Genomic DNA, 16,454 nt, shown 5'->3' with positions numbered 1-16,454 from the left:
GATTGTCAGCCCCACAGATTCAAGTCACAGGATTATGAGGTGCCTCATATGCTGGGTCTGAGATGCAGCCAGAGATGGCTACCAACTCTGGTGCAAACACTGGCATAAGTATAGCAGATCCAGTGATCTTTCTGCCGAAGGGAGCATTGGATCAGCTCACTGAACCAGCACAGGGGCTAATCCACCATCTGTCTGAGCTGCTCACTGGCCAGCCCTGCGGCTCCTGAGAGCAAAATGGGTTATGAGCAGGAGCAAGTGAAAAATGCTGGAGAGAGGACAAGAAGTAGATCATTTGAAGTAATCTCCCCATTGCATTCAGCAGGCTGCGGTGTGAAACTGCACATTGAGCAAAGCATGTGGAGCCAAATATCCTCCCTGTTTCTCCTGCACAAATCCCTTCCTGTTTGTGAGGCATACTCTTATCTATAGGTAGGAGCACTGCACCTTTCTAATCTAGGTCCCATATTTTGAGTAGAATATTATTTCTAATTGTTTGAGATTGTTATTTCTGTTATTACACACTCAAAAAGGCATTGTTTTTGCAGTGCTGTTCTTTCAGTAGACTAATAAGCCAGCATGGAAGAAAGGAGGCAATAAATTATGTAGGATTTGTCCAGTCAGCCCTATAGGTTGAATCCCATTTGTTGGTATTTTGATATAAATTTAAAATACAAATTACAGTATCATTAAAGTATAAGTTGGTCCCTGTTATTTCCGGGTAGCTGTTGGTAAGAAACTATCCTACGTTAACATCTTAAAATCTTAAGATTTAGGAGTTGAAATCTGGTATTAATATAGCTGTTCACCTTTTTCCTTCCCATCCCAAAACCCAACCTCACCCAGCTTTTACTGACTGTTTTACAATGTTGCAGTCTGTTCTTTGATGGAGAGCTGTGGATGAATTTTGTTCACAGGAATGAAGACAGAAATGTGTTTTTATGCTTTCTGATAAATGCAGACATAAGCCTACACCCCCTTCCTTTTCTATTTCATGGAACATACTGTCATTTTGAGATGACGCAGAAGTGCATCATCACAGAATATCGTGACTTGTTAGGACAGGCATTGCCTCTAGCTTTGTTTTAATGTCTGAGCTACGACTGAAACTTAAAAGCTGCCATGCTGATGGTAGCTAGCAAATATTACTGGTAGTCAAAGTTACAGATAGAAAGCTGGCAAGGAAAATAATTTACCTACTCAATATCAAAGAGTTGTGCCTGTGCCAGCAGCAGTGAGACAGTGCCAGAGCAAATGTGTTTCAGTAACATTACACATTGCCTTTCTGTGCAAAAATACTGGACCAAATTCAGCCCTTGGTGTAAGCAAAGGCAGTTCCATGAATATTTCTGGTGCCATGCCTACCTCTTTATACTCATGTGTCCCACAATTATATGTATAAATTACATTAAGTGATAAAGAGGAATTTGCTTAAACAGCTGCAAACAAAGGATATACAGTTCTAGGGCCAGCGGCATAACTTTAACTCACATTGCTGGGGCTGGGGTGTTAAGGGACAAAATTTGACAGGCTAGACTCCAAACAAGAAAGAAAGGTCAGAGCAACACACACAATGAGGAATGGGGCCCCTTTTCAAGCCAAAGTTGCCCCTCAAGTGCCAGGTTATGGGGGAAGCTCCTGGATCCTTTCAGCTCATGTTTCCTTTCCCAGCAGGAGCCAGAAGGATGATCATACACAACTTCTCAAAACATGCCACCAAGCATAAGTGACCTCCAGGCCTCCTTCTCCCTAAATAGCTGCTCTCACCCTTTCTGCCTGAGTCTGATGGGCTATAGGCTCTTCCCTTGCAGCTGTGTGCTGCTGCATGATGCCGCTGCCCTCAATGCTGTTTATTTCCAGCCTTATTTTATACCACAGCTTTTTTCCCCTAAAATGTGGTTTTTATAAGCCAGATAAAACCATTATTATGGAAAATAATGTGGTAAGCCAGCAGGGCTGCAAACTGGTTAAACCTGAATGTAAACTTTCTCTAACGAATATTTCTGGGATGTGGGCAATAACCCTGAATAATTTCATTAATTAGTTATATGCCAGTAACTTTTTTTAAAGGGCATACTATTTACACTGTAGGCAGTTGAACATGTAATTACATGCTAAGGATGTGTGCTATTTTGCTGTCATGAACTCTGTGGATGCAAGTCAAAATATACATTATAAAAGCAGGTGATCCAATTTACATTGGAGCTATGACTCTTTCTGGAGACTCTGGAGCATTAAGACACATGGGTTTTGATAACAGCTGTTTCAATGTCCAACATAAATCCATTTTTCCTGTATTTTCCACTCTATTCTAGAAGAAGGCCATTCCACATGCTACAAAAAAAGGCATGTATTTGCTGTCCATATATGGGTTCACTGAAAAGACAGCATATGAATAAGAAAGAATTACTTTTAAACTGTAGAAATATTTGGTGCTACTGCAACTGTTGGTATTGTAAGACTAACATTCTTGTTTATTGCAGGCTGTCACTACTTGTCACGGTTGAGGTAGTTTTGATGACCTTACTGTGAATTTCTATTAGTATAAATTGAACTTTGAATTGTAAGGGGTTTTAATGTTTGTTTTGGGGATAATTGCAGTATTCTTGCAATGGTTATTTTCTCCATAGTTTTAATCTATGCTCTCTGTCCTAACTGTGCTGTTAATATAGTCTTGGCTTGGGAATACTATACAGTAGGTATAATGCAGTAAGCAGTTGACAGCTTTGCATTAAGATAATATATTGTTGTTTGATGTCTGCACTGAGAGAACTAATGGCAGCACTGGAGCTGGAATTGTTAATACCACACTGAGCACACCTTGGGTATGTATTTGCACAGCAAGTGCCAAAACGTGTTGATATTGGCCTTTCAAATTAATGAAGAGCCAGAAGAAGGAACACAGTGAAAATTATTGCTGCAAAGGAAAAAGTATTAAGATGAAGAGAAATAACATTGCCTGAGACCTAGGCTTTGTGGGATGTTCTAGAGAGTACCAAGGGGAGCAACTGAAGTAGCAGACAGTCTCTGCACTAGTTGAAGAAAATCTGTGCTGCATTCATCTTACTTTATTTCATTATTCTAGAGAATGTGTTGTAAGACATTCATTTCATGCTGTCAGTAATAATTTGTACTGGGGTGTTATCGTCACCCTGGTATCCTCTCAAACAAGCTTCCCATCTAGGTCAGAGTGTGATGCCTTTGCTCGCTGAGGAGTGTATCAGAGCCTGGTCCCTCATCAAACCTGCTAGCAGTTGGAAGCCCAATATGACATTCCCATTTTACTAGTGTACCTTAGCTCATCTGCAACAGGTGCTCAGCCACTCACTTCAGCTGACCTGTACTTTTCTGTCCTTTCTCTAACTTAAGGGAGAAAGTGTAATGAAACACAAGTCAGGAAACTGCAGCTTTTTAAGGAGCTTCTTGTGTTCCTGGACACTTAATGATCTTGCCAATCAGTAGATCCTTCTCCAAAACAGAAAACCAGCAGCTGTTCATCTATTTTACAGTTAGATTACAGAGGGGCTTAAAAAGTTACTTTTCAAGCATTCTAGGCTTCATTCTGCCCTGCTTTGTCATGCTGCCTCTCAGAGTAAGGAACCAAGCTCATGGTGCAGCATGTGACTTCATCCTTGAGCAGGTTATATGATGCGCAGCCTTTTGTAAGGCTCCATTTTAATGTGCAAGATCTTTCCAAGCGATTAAATCTATGGATTGAAGAGAATTGTCCTGAATTTAGTTTCTTGCAGTCAACCCAAACCTCAAAGAATCTCTGACTCTTAACTCCTTACAATGTACTCTGGGACTAATGGAAGAACCCAGAAAATCCTGAAGTCCAAGTTTTGCACTCCTAAACACTGTTGCACTTAGAAGGCCATTCTCCACCAGACAGTGGCATGACTTTCTCCACCCTTTCCTCTGCAGAAAGAATACAAGACGACTGTGCAACACCTTCTTAGTTTACCATTCCAAAGCCACGTCAAAGAAAAAAGTGTAAATGTCAGCATCATGACATACACTCCTCTGATGTAAATATTGCATTAGAGAAGTGAATTTGCATGTGAAGTCTACTAACACTGAGTTGATGAGAGCTGACTTTTTAGGAACTGGGTGGGGTGGAGCAAATGAAATAATGTGTGCCTGCCTACTGGTGGCTACCAAATCTCAGCCACCATTTTCACAGAGGGAACTTCCCAAGCATCCCCTAGTAATTGTCTAGTGAAAGTTACTAGCATTGTATTAGAAGACTAAGTACCTGGAAGCATGGTTGATTATAATCTTTTGACTGAAATTTAGCAGCACAAATTTCAGCTGGATCTGTAGAATTAAATGTGCTCATATGTAATTGATGTTTTGTGGCTGCTCTAAGGGGCAGGATTTTGGGGCAGGATTTGAGAGGCCAAGACTCTCAGTGGCATTCCTAGAAACAAGTTTCTTGCCACCAGTTTTAGTTACTAGAAGATGCCATATAAGTTTGTCAGTCATATGTAAGGAACTACAGAACATGAGTGTCTATAAAAACCTCAACCAATTTTTACATGCTCAATAGTTAAGCTGAGCGTTTTGTGCAGCAAGGCTGCTTTCCACCCCCACAGTACTAGAGTGCAGTCTTTCAAAAAAGGAAGTTGGTTATATGCAAATTACATGCAAATACCTAATAAGCTTGTTAAATAATTGGCATAGAATATCACACATGGTGCAGCATCAAACTTGGCAGCTACAATCATCCCTACTGTACTGCTAGTACTTCACTGGTGCTAAACTGGTTTGTACCAGCTGAGGATCTGGCCCACATAGCATATGGAATTTCCTGGATAAGCTACTACTCCCTGTCATACTTAATCACTGATAAATACAGGCCAGATTTATATTGTTATGTATATGCTGAATCTGTGGCATGATCTTTCTCATTTCTGCCGTCAGTTCGAGCAGTCCATTAAAACACTCATTGCAAACGACTGTGTGCTGGAATCAGAGCTGATCACATGCTGGCATTTAGTTTTCTTGATAAAGAATAGAGGAAATAACATAAACAAGTATGCTTGATTACTTTCCCACCCCCGTTCATCCATTTCTGAATCATGTTGGATTAACAACACATTTGAGACAAAGATGCTGAATTTTATTAGCATTGCTTGCTCACTGATGTCATTATTAAATGCTACATTATTAGCTACTCGGGTATAGTATATATTCTTCCTGTACCATTTGTCAGAAAAAGCAAAAGCCAAATTGTTTTGTGGCATACTGAAACCAATGCTGACTTTATGCAGCAGATGTTCATCTAGCCACGCATGTAGATGATTTCATAGATGGGGCGAGTGTGCTCACCAATCACACACACTGCTTTTTTTTTTCCTCCAGCACTGAATCATCATCTCTCCTTAACTGTTTTTTATTGTTGGTGGATTTTTTTTACTGGAGAAAGTAGAGCACTGTGCAAACAGTCATGACCTTTCCCGTCTTTAGCCAACATTTTTTTAATGCCCCAATTCCAGGCTGACCTCCTTTATCAGAGCTATCTTTGGAACTCAAATAATACTATGAAAATACATTTGTCAGCTTCACGATGAGTGCTTTAATGGTGATGTTCTTTCACTGCTTATTTTCCCCCTGCTGTTCATATTATGGCAATTTTATTTTTATGAACACAAAAAATGGTAAAAGAAAATCCAATTTATTTCCTTAAATTTACTTCTCTTTTGAAGTAATTTCTGAGGGCTGCACTTTATATGTGCTTAAAACTAGAGAACTTGCAAGACTACTTGAGGCTTTTGTTTGGTCTAAAGAGAAGAGTAGGAGTTACTTGCTCAGCTGTCACTATCTTAAGCCGCTTCAACAGCTCTTTGCATCTAATCTAGCCTCAGAACTAACACTAATACCACTTGGTCCACAAAAATTACCATCAGCAATATGGCTACATTTGAGAGACAGACATCTAGAAATATTAAACTGCTTGTGGTGTGAAGGTCAAAGCTACTAGCAGACCCCTTGTTACGGAGGCAGGAGAACACACTGTGTCTGGTATGTTGTGATATTGGGCTACCACAAAACACAACTTTATACAAATATTTTTCAAGTTTCAAACCTAACCTCTGTCATCTCATGGTGCTTTCCTCCACTAGAGTTGAACAGCAGTGTGTAAAAATGGCAGTTTGTCATTGCAGGGCGTTTCTGAAACATGCACATCCTTACACCAGTGTCCTCCCACTGAAACTGGCTCTAGGATACTACTCACCAGCCAGGTTAGGTTTGTAGAAAGCACACTCAGCTGCAACAGGCTGCATACGATTGGAGCTCCTCTGTACAGATATCAATTACTTTGCAGGTTTGTAGTAGGCCAAACAGAACCAGTGAAGTTTATGTATGCATGCTTGGCCTAAGGAAGGCTTGGTTTGGGCAGGGCGTGTCACCTGTGCAACCAGATGTAGCGATCTCTTTACACCCTTGCAGTTGTTTTTGACTCCACCTTTTTCCTTATTTTTCTCTCCATCATGCCATTGCTTTTCAGTTTTTTCAACAATTTAATTAGACCTTTTATTTAAACTTATATCAAACACACAATCTTTGCAATGTAAAATAAAGTTTATAATGTAAAACCAGTGCAATAATCCTTATTCTTCAAACACTTTGCTGAAGGTCAAGGACAAAATATAACTGGAAGAGTGAAGAAGCTGAGCAAACTGATGAAGAGGCAAACTGGAGAGAGTGGCCTAAGTGACCCTTCAGGATTCAGTAACTCCACCTCAGTGGTGAAGATCACAGACTGGCTTTTCTTTGCCGGGCATCTCCTTGTAGTGCCTAATACTGCCTGGAATGAGCCTTATTAAAATACAGATTTGTGCTGAGGCAGCTGCTTGCAACATCCCATCTTGCTGGGTGCCTGAGGTGCCACATCCTACCCACAGTGTAGCACTGGGCAGGAAGATATTTGACCCCAGCCCTGCACACCACTCAGGCTCTGCATGCACCTTGGGGTTCAGGAAATAAAAGTCTTTTGGCTAGCTCTCCTTGCACCTGCCAGTGTAGACATCCTCACAAAATTGAGCCCAGCACAATGTTGAGCTTTGTCAGTGCAGTAACAACTCCGATCCTGCTCAGTAACAGCAGCAAAATGCTTTGAAAGTGAATCCTGTACGATTTTAAGAAACATGTGTCAGTCCTTGACAAATATAAACCTTTTTCTTGGAGATTTTTTTGCTAGTAATATTCATTCATGTTACTGCAGCTTCAGCAGCAAACACAGACGGCTGGTAATGACCTGATTTGTTTAAGCATCCTGCAAAAGGAAATAGAAACTGTTGGCATCTGTGCATGGGTGATGATCAGATACTTAAACAGAGCCTGGAAATGGAAATACACACCTGATACTGCTCTAGAGAGCAAATAAAATGGTCTTAAACCCATGTTATTCAAAACCATGCATGTACTCTATGATGAGACAGGATATAGAAGTATGGCAGACAAAGAATGTGCCAGGGAACACATGTTCCTGGCCCTAGGTGCTAGGAGGTTTTTCTACCTGCAAGTCAGAGGCTAATCTGCTTCACTCCTCAAACCAAGGGCTGGATTTCCAGACACTGCAAAGTTTGATGTGAACCTGATAGGAAGCTGGAGGACCTGTACCTCTCTTAAATTTGGAGTAACATACAGATATTTATATGAAGACTGGACAAGCTTCATCTTGATGGTCCCTTTCCCTGAAAACCCTGCTGTTGAGCTATGACTATTACCATAGATAGATCACCTGCTACTCATCAAAAAGATAAGTAGACATGGAATTTAGGATAAGTGGTATCAGATAGAAAAACACAGAAGTGAGAAAACTTGTTTCCAAAAAAGAAAATACTAACACCAAATTGTCTCTGTTCCAAAGTCCAGCTGCAGTAAAAACACCAACAGCTTACTAGCAGTGAAGTAACGCTAATCAAGAACTATTTTATGGCCATGCAACCCACAAAGCATTTGCTCTAGTGAGCCTGTAATATAAAAGCCTTGGTGCTTCATAATGGGAAATTTGAGCTCACTCTGCTCTGCTGTTAAACACCTACCTGCTCAGCACATAGCCAGCAGTGAGCACACATAATTTTTGGCTGGGAGAGACATGATCCTGTGTGCAGAGTGTAGCCATTTCAAGCAGTAACATGGAGCACTACTGCTTGCTTTTAGCCAAGTTTGGGGGAGTAGAATACACTCTGTACTGGTGCAGCGGCTGCTGTATAAATCCCCTTTAGCAGTAAAAGCATGAAAACTGGCAGTGTTACACGGACAAAATGTGTCTGAAGGTAGGCATGTCGAGTGCAGTTAAAGCCCCATCCAATTCACATAAAATTAGCTTTCATGGGCTTTATTTCACCATTATCTGCCAAGAAGTGTGCAAATCTCAAAAAAAACCACATTTTGACTTTTTAGGTGTGAGGTGTTCTTGGAGTTAAACCTTTAAATATGCTGTTGTATAGAGGAGCCTGCCCTCATTTCTTCCACTGAGAAGGTGAGGTTGTTGCTCTGTAGAGGCCAGGAATCAAGTCAAAACTACTGACAAGCATGAGAGGTGCTCTTCTGCACTCAGAAAGGGTGATGGTGCACTGAAGACTAGCAGAGCATGTTCCTGGAAACAGATGACAAATCAGTCACTGGGGTACCTGGACATACCCTTGTCAGAAAGATTTGTCTCTTCTGCAAAAAGGAAGATTTCTCTAATGTGTACCTTTGAGCCATCAGGTTCTGCAAAGAGAAGCATAAGACATTTCTTTCTCTCTTGCTGCTGCATCCTGTGTAGAATAAGGTTCAGAAAAAAGGCTCCATAGGAACAGTCAGTTAAATATTCGCTTGGTTGCTAGAGTCAGTGAGGGCAGAAGTGTCAACACTGGTAGTTTTTTTGGTTTGTTGCAGAAAACTGTTGTGTGAGAAACATCTGGGGCTTCTTGATGAAAATAGATTTATTTTTACTCATAAATAGAAATAAATATTTCTATTTGTAAACAGAGAAAGAAGGAAGAAGGTTGAACAGAATGGCAGAGAAAGTGATTTTATGCTTCTATTATTCTTCAAGTTGAAATAAAATAATAATATAACAAATGGTATTTCTACATCCAGTGATGTGGTTTGTTACTAAAGTTTGGGGTTTTTATTTTTTTCAGAATGACTGTGCCAAATTCTTTTCAAATTAGAGAAGGATATTTAGGCAGCATTTATGATTGGAATAAACTGGGTCAATTTAAGTCATGAAACACATCTGTGAAGAGAGAACATGTAAAGAATATATCAGTTCCATACTAAGAAACTTTGACTGAAAACTAGACTATTATGTCCCATTATCTGAGGTTAGGTGTTAACAAAAAAAACCTGCAGTTCATGCTTGGCCATTTTTTGGTGGCATATGGTTCTTCTGTACCATGTCTTTGATATTTTTATGCCTTCTGCCTTCTGAAGACTGGACTGGTTCTCACAGTCAGATTCTGTCTTCTGAAGCTTACCCAAAACAGTGGCATTGGTCAATGTCATTCAGTCCAGCCCCATTAATCTGTGCATCCAGCTTGCTTCTGACACCTTTACTGACCGTCCTAACCTCTGTTTACTCATTCTCCTGCTATGCCTCCTTCCTTGTTTTACTACAAACACTTTTCTACTTCCTGCAATTTATAATTTTATTATTTTAATTTTAATTTTATTTTCACTTTTATTTCTTATATTTTTATTTTTATTTTTATTTTTGTAAGATTACTTCTTGGCTGTGTCATCCATGTGCAGGATTTCCTGACTCCTTTTCCCATTAGGTCCTTGATGTAGGCCATCAACTCCCTGATCATATTAGTCCATAGTACGATTGTTTATTTGAAAGAATGTTTCTATTAGAGTCACAATCTGCACATTGATACATGCATTTACTAGACACATCAAAATTTACACTTGCAGTTTCTCATGTATCTAGCAAACTTATGCTGCTACCATTACTCAAAAAAGCAAGTTTGTATTTTTCTATTACTGCTAAATATCAAGCATAACATGTTCTTTAGCCCTTAGGTAAACTAATTTCTTTTGAGTTATCAGAATCAACTATTCTCTTGATTTTAACATCCAAGGGTCTTTCAAAATGTTATTCCACACAGTTCCACTTCTTCTCCCTTAAACTTCCATTTACCACCATATTCCTTCTTATGTAGTAGGGGCAAGGCTTATGTTGCTTGAAAATGTATTTTCCACCAACCTGTGAAAGAAAAATGAAGAAGGTTTTGCACCTGAAGATGTTCATTCCATATTTTAAACGTATGCATGCAAATGTGTGATTTTTAAGAGAAAGGACTGCAGAGAGTATTACATAGCAACACACTTGAAATTAAATAGAAAGGTCAAAGAGCTAGCAACACTTTCACATTGTAGGGTAAATTTGGATTCTGCAACAAGAGATTAGCAAGAGCTGAAGAAAACAAAAACAAGAGACAACCAGAGAAAAATTATCCCTTCATCAAAAAATTGGTCTTTGATGAATTTGAAGTACAAGATAAGCACTGATTGACCAGGGACAAAATATCATCTGTTAATTAATATCAGTAGAGAAGATGAGAAAGCCCTGAGTCTTCAGAAACAGGAGAAACTCTCTACCTTGAGAAAGTCTTTATAACATAAATGTTTTCTTTCAGATATATATTTTAATTGTCAAACGAATAGCTTCCTCACTTTCCTGAGAAAGAGATATTTGACCTCAAAAATAAGAGCTTGAAAATCCTTGGTCATAAAATCCAGTAGGGAGTTTGTCACTGCTATTGATATTACCTCTGAGTAATTCAGATATTACTGACAACTAGTTAGCCATAGGCGACTGCAAATGTGGGAAATATTATTATCATTCAGTGGGACACTTCTGTTCCTTCTTCCTTCTAATCCCAGCAGAAGGATAATGTAATAGTGATGACTTTTTGTTAATTTTTACAATCATGGCAAACACAACCACTGAAGTAAAATCCAAAGTGGTAGGAATGGAAGAGAAAGGAAAAATCAATGTTCCACAGATAATTGGATAGGAATCCTTGAATCCTTGAATGTTCCTCAGATGGTCCAAACCCAAACACTCAAAACTGAAATTCCTCAGATTCCAGTAAAACAAAATCTGCATGTGAACTTTGTGACTTGTCCCTCTCTTAAACCCAGTCTATCTCATGACTCACAGATGCACAAAAGGGCAGTACAATTATTACATGCTCTATAATATCTTAAAATGAATTAATCAGTTAAACCAAAACAAAAAACAAGTGTGACAGGCTTATACTCCTCTGGGTTTCCTGCGTGTCAAATTCCACTTTGAAATGAAGGACCTGAGAATAAGTTCAGTTTGTCAGAGCAAGCAGAACCTTGTTGTTATTCTCAAAAAGACAGGGATGAAAACAAATAATATTGGCTTTTAAAATGTTTACCAGGCACACTGAGGGTGAGGGAGGCAGGGGGTGGGTGGGAAGGCAGAGTGGTAATGTGAAGCAAGAACACAGAAAGAAGAGCAGAGAATGGTATGAGTTTCTTTTCTTTAACCTGCATGCTTGCCTTGTTTTTATAATTCAGCAGTTCTAGTGCCTGTAATTCATAATATTAAACTGTAAACTGGGAGCAGGTATGTGTGAGATGAACTAACCTGAGAAATGCAATTCATATGTATGAATATTTGTGAGGTACTTTAGTTATGCGAAGGACATTTTGTTTCTGTTTGCCTGCAAAATATTGCTCTAATACCAAACAGCCCAGGCCTGGAGTCCTTGCCTGTGTTGCACTCTGCCCTTGCTCATGACAGACATGGTGGAGCTTAGCATTCCTGGAGGGAAGCACTTACACTATCATCAGCATGAGCATTTTGAGTGGAAGACACTGAAGGATCATTGCAATTGGGAATGCTGCAAATGTGCAGCTTATTGTAGACAAAGATAGTCAGAAATCTTCCAGGGGAACACTTTACGCGCCCTGAAATGCTGATTAATCAAAATCAGAACATTCTGTGGGAATGTGTCTGTTTTAACAAATCTTCTGACAAAACACAGGCACATTTCCAAACTCGCCTGCCAGGCAGGTTTCAGTCAAAAGCCTGCCCAGTTTCATGCCAGCTTGCCAACCCAGCTCCTTAGCAGTCTGCCCTGCAGTCTGCTGGGGAGAAAAAATGCCAGGCCTTCAGATTTTCCAGTGCTAGGAGAGGCCATTGAATTAAGTACCTCAATGTTGGGTGACCCTGGGCTTGCAGGCTGTTCATCACAAAGCTAGAATGGTCACCAGCCTTAAAGGCAGGCAAGACCAGAGCTGCCTGCCTCGAGAAGGGAAGAAAGATGTTTGACTAGGGGTTCTGTAATGGGAGAAGTAAATGAAGGGTGAGGAGGAGTCAGGCTGCATGAAGGACAGTGAAACACCCACTTCCTTCTGCTTTAATTAGTGATCAGGCCTGCAACTGACCCTATTTTAGGGGAGTTTCTGTTCTGGATCCAACATCCACTGAGAAGGTGAGCAATCAATTAGCTCCATTACTAGAAGACCCCCATCAATTAAACTGTCTGTGCACGTAAAGAAGTGTTTTGACCTTTTTTTCTCTCTAGGTTCAGTTTAACTCTTTCTTTTGTTGGGGTGGATGGAGCACCAGAGTCCCTTTTTTGTCATATTGTGTGCTTGTACCAAGTCCAGCTAACTGATGTTTACTGCAGAGTGACTTCATACATCTGGATGGTAGACCAAGTTCTTTCCAGCACAGAGAATTCACCGTGTTCACAGATCTGTGATTGCCACAAGAACCATTCAGAAGGTCAGTGAAAATTCAAGCAAGCTGTCCTAATTGGCTTGTTTTGTTTTGTTCTGTGAGGGTTTTTTTTTTTTTTGTTTTTTTTGGTTGCTGTTGAAGTGGTTTTGGGTAGGTTGTTTTCTTCTGCTTGCTTGGTTTCTTTGTTCTTCAGAGTTTGTTTTTTTTTTTTAATATTGTGTTTTGTTTTGTTTTTCTGTATTCTTTTTTCTCAATAAGAACTCAGAAATGCAAAAGGGAATAGGAAATACATTTGGTAAGGTATTCTGATAGTGGTAATCATAGCAGTAGTCTATCTTTACTGGCAGCTTTGGAGTGTCTCACTGTTCTCTTCATCCTTTAAAGGATGTGCTCTTGTCCTGTAATGGAAAAGAGAGTGAAGGACCTCTACAAAGGCTGGTGAGTATCAGTGCACTTCTGTCAGGTCTCAAACTACACATTTCCCCATCATCTGCTGCTTGCTTGATCTCAAGTTTTCTGTAGCAAACCAGTTCACAACTGTGTAAGCATGTTACCTACAGCCTGGGATAGAAATGAAGGCTGACACCCTGCGGCTGAGAAAATGATCTTGCTAAATACTTCTTTAAGTGATCCTTTCTAGTAGGTGTTATTGTTTTCCTTCTGTTTATGAGGCAATATATTCTATTCTAAGAATAATAGCTGAGAAACAGTAAACAAAATAGCAAATTGAGGCTTTGGATGACAAGTGTTCTTGACCATTTTATTGCATTGCTGTTACTGGGCACTAGGCTTAACTAACACCAATTCATCTCCATGAGAATTGTTGACAGAAAACTAAAACAGCTTTGTGTTAGAGAATAATATGTCAGTCTGGAAGGAATTGTCCATGTTTATTCTTCTGAGACTTGACGATGTTCTTTCACGGCTAATTAGCCCAAGTAGAATTTAGCTCAGGTACATAGGGCAGGAGTACAGCTGCATCAACTACCATTTAGTTGACGTTTGTAATGAAACTGTGTTTCTAAGCTCCCACAGATTAAGGTGGTCTGTGTTGTTCCTTCTAGAAATATACTCTTTTTAAAAGAGAAAAGCCTCATATTTAAGAAGACTATTAATATCAAGGAAATAACATTTTACTTCTTAAATATGTTTTGAACCAAACACCAGTAGAATCATTGTCCATAGAACTTGTAGACTATGGAGGCAAATTCTATGCTTATTTACACAAATTGCATGGACAGCACTTGAGACTTGGCCTAGAAAAAGGAATAATCTCTTACTCTTTCCATGTTTGCTGACTGTTAAATATTTTCAGGAAGTCTTGCTTTGCTGATCCCTTATTTTCCATAGACTGTTTTCTGGGGATATTTGAGAGAATATTTAGTTTATGGATCTTTTTATACTCATCACCACTAGCAGTGAAGTCTGGTTCCCTTGACTTAATTCTGGACCATGGCTCTCTCGCTGCTCAGTAAGAAGTTCACAGATAATATTTCACACTTCAGCTCAAACCAATGTGGCTACAACTGCTTTTGCCCCTGGTCAAACATCAACACTTCCCAGCTCTGTCATTCTCCCCTTCTGGTTTCTCCTCTGTTTGAACATGAGGAAAGGCACCTCAGAAGCTAACTTAACAAATCTCAAGAAAATTTTCCTCCAGGATGTGTCATCACTAGCAGACATAAGGAACAGATTCTGCCAAGTTCTGAGGGGAGGTTGGGTGGATTGCAAGGGTGTGTGCCATGTGCAGGCAACAATAATGGGATAGCAAGGAAAAAAACCTCCATCCCTTCCGTTTGTTGCCTCATTCCTTCTTGGTGTGCCACAGCTCAGCTTTTAGAGCTAATTCAAAGGCCTTTTCTAATTGCTTACCATAAAAATATTTCACTAACAATACCAGGTGAGCCTAGCTTGCCACTAACACTATGGACATTTTGAACCATTACTCAAATTGGTGTACTATTTCCAACCTTTGTCCTGTATAGATGACAGCTCAATGTAAAAGCAAGCTTACAGTCAAATTTAGTGTTTTCTTGTGTGTTTTCTTTCACATATTACTCTTGTTAGCAGCAGGTCTGAAGTCATAAATGAATTAATTTTTTCTGTAGAGAAGATACTTTTAGCTTTGAAGTTTGTAGCCACATAGGTATATGCAATACTAAATCAGGATTTCCTTTTCTATAGTTCCAGATTAATTTTGTAATAAATTTTATCCATGTCTATCTGTTCTAACATAAGAGGTGTCTACTGAATATTCTTGATGTACTGGTGCTGAAGCATGAAGAATGAGAGTATGATTGTCGAAACAGATAAACAAACTATATCTCCATTTCATATCTAAAGGTATACATAGGCATTGAGACATAAGGTACCCCTGAAATAGCTTTGTTTAAAGACTTCTGAGCCTGAATGGCTTCATTGGACCACATATTCTCCAACCCTGGTCTCTTACTATGTTTAACTATTTTTTGCATTTGACATTTGTTTCTTGCATGAAATACAATGAAGAAAACTGTGTATACATTATTATGTAAGTCTCTATCATGCTTATTTTTTGAGAACTAAATTTTAGCCTGCTACTAGCAGGCTAAAAATTAGTTCTCAAAAAATAAGGATGGTAGAGACTTACATAATAATGTAAGGTTTTTCCATGTGGTGCTTTATGAAGGAATAAGGGTGGTTCAGGACATGTTTGGACAAATGTTTGAGGGTTGGATGTAGATGATCCTTAAGGCCCCTTCCATTTGTGTTGGGTTTGTGTGGCCAGGTTTTGGGGCTTCAGTGGTGGTTGCTGTGAGAAGCTGCCAGAAGCTTCCCCCATGTCAGATAGAGCCAGTGCCAGCCAGGACAGACCAGCTGCTTCTCTGGGCCAAGCCAGTCTGGAGTGATGGTAAGGCCTCTGTGATAACATATGTAAGATGTAAAAAAAAACCTTAATGGGCAGATTGTAATTGGTGCCAAAGAATACATGCAAGGAACAACTTTGCAGACACTGAGGTCAGTGGAAAATGAGGGCAGGAGGTGCTCCAGGCACAGAGCTGGCATTCCCCTGCAGCCCCTGGTGCAGCCATGGTGAGGCAGCTGTGCCCCTGCAGCCCATGCAGGTCCATGGGGATGCTGAGATCCACCCACAGCCCATGGAGGAGCCCCAGGCTGGAGCAGGCGGATGCCTGAGAGGGCTGGGAGCCCTCGGGAGGCCTGTGCCGGACCAGGCTCCCGACAGGGGCCTGAAGGCCATGGACAGAGCCCAGGCTGGAACAGATCTCCTGGCAGGAATTGTGACCCTGTGGGGGACCCATGCTGGAGCAGGCTGTGCAGGAAGGACTGCACCCTGTGGAACAGTGACCCAGGTTGGAGCAGTTTGTGGAGAACTGTTTCCTTGGGATGGACTCACAGAGGAGATGCTGATGGAAGACTGTCTCCTGTGGGAGGGATCTCCCACAAGAGCAGGAGGAAGACTCTTCTCCCTGAACAGCAGTAAGAACAACATGTGATGTACTGACGGTAACTCCTCTTTCCCACCTCTCTGTCCTTTCTCTCACTGGGAGGGAGGAGGTAGAGCTGGGAATGAGGAGGAGTGGAGGTAAGGTGTCTTTAAGACATATTTTACTTATCCTGCTCTGACTTTGTTAGCATTAAATTCAATTACTCTCCCCAATGTGAGTTTTTGAGTTTTGTGCATGATGGTGATCTCAACTGATCCTTATCTAACCCCAAGAATCCTTTGCTATAC

Source organism: Melospiza melodia, chromosome Z (genome assembly GCF_035770615.1).
Source record: "Melospiza melodia melodia isolate bMelMel2 chromosome Z, bMelMel2.pri, whole genome shotgun sequence".
Taxonomy (NCBI): domain Eukaryota; kingdom Metazoa; phylum Chordata; class Aves; order Passeriformes; family Passerellidae; genus Melospiza; species Melospiza melodia.
Note: the sequence above shows the minus strand (reverse complement) of the source record.